The sequence below is a fragment of the Crocodylus porosus genome, unplaced genomic scaffold (assembly GCF_001723895.1).
Source record: "Crocodylus porosus isolate Cpor-Errol unplaced genomic scaffold, CroPor_comp1, whole genome shotgun sequence".
NCBI classification, from domain to species: domain Eukaryota; kingdom Metazoa; phylum Chordata; order Crocodylia; family Crocodylidae; genus Crocodylus; species Crocodylus porosus.
The window spans coordinates 10,159,891-10,161,119 of record NW_017728927.1 but is presented as its reverse complement, the minus strand read 5'-3'; positions in this window follow the sequence as shown (position 1 = coordinate 10,161,119).

Here is a 1,229-nt window from a genome sequence, read left to right as displayed (position 1 = left end):
ACATTATTCTACCCTTGGAAACACAGTCACCACTCTCTCTGATTTGAATGAGCTGTAGCAAGAGACCTGAGAATAGAATCAGTTCTCATTGACAAAAACAGATACAGCGCTTTCAGCCGAGGTCCCTGCTCAGGGTGCCAGCAGGAAGTTCTTAATAGCGTACATTAAACAAGACTAACAAACTCAGTGCTGTACAGCTCTGCTTTATCACTTCTCTTATTGCTATGGGAAGATGAAAAGTCTGGTTCTTTGCAGCACGGGCCATCTGAAGCAGCCTCCTACCGCTGCCTTTTGAGAAACCTTTGTAAACAGCCTGTCCGTTTCCTCCTAGTTTCTCTTCCCTATTGCTGTTAGCTCCGTAGTGCAGCACAGCTAAAGAACAGAGCGTAGCCTCAAATATTTGCATCCTTCCTCAGACTTCTCATTTCCCTGAACTCATTCACCGGTCAAAACAACACCCCATTTGGTTGTATTGGGGTGCTTTGCAGTCGGAAACCATTCACAGCAGTCCCCAGAATGAGCTGCCATCCGCCTGGTACCTCCGAGTTTCACCTGGCTTTGCCAAGGCCCCAGGGGCCTGTAGGGACAGGCCTGCGGCTCAGAGGGAAAAAACACCCAACACGGCTCCAGCCCAACCCCCGCATGAGAGCCATGGGGGAAGGTGTGTTTCGTGCCAAGCTGGGGCGGGGTGCCCCCAGGTGGGAGGTCCTGGAGGGACCCTCCCAGGGAGGGCACGGTACACTGCTGTGGTGTGCTGGGGGCGGCAGTGCACTGTGGCCCTGGCTGGAGGGGAGGGGGCAGGAGGCAGTAGCAGCCCCCGCCCCCCTGGCAGGAAATCACTGGGGTAACAGAGAAGCTGCAGGGACAAGCGGATGTGACAGCAGCTCTACCCCCACACCTTAGCCTGCTGCTGTGGGTGGGCCCGCCTGCCCTCCCCCTCCCTCCCAGCCAATCCAGAGTGGCAGCCGTCTCCGCCCATAGCACCGCGCGCCTCTCCCCGCATCTCCCGCCCCCTCCCCACTGTTTGGCGCCCCGCGCTGCCCATCCCCACGCCCCGCCACCAATGAGCCGCCAGAGGGGGCGGGGCGGTGGCGGCGCCGGAGTGACAAGCCGCCGGCCAATGGGCGTGCTCCTCCCTTCCCCAATGGCGGCGCGGCCGCCCCCCCCCGCGCTGCTCGTTGGTCTGTCCCACTCCGGGCCTGGCGGGCTAGGTTGAGTTCGCAGCGAGG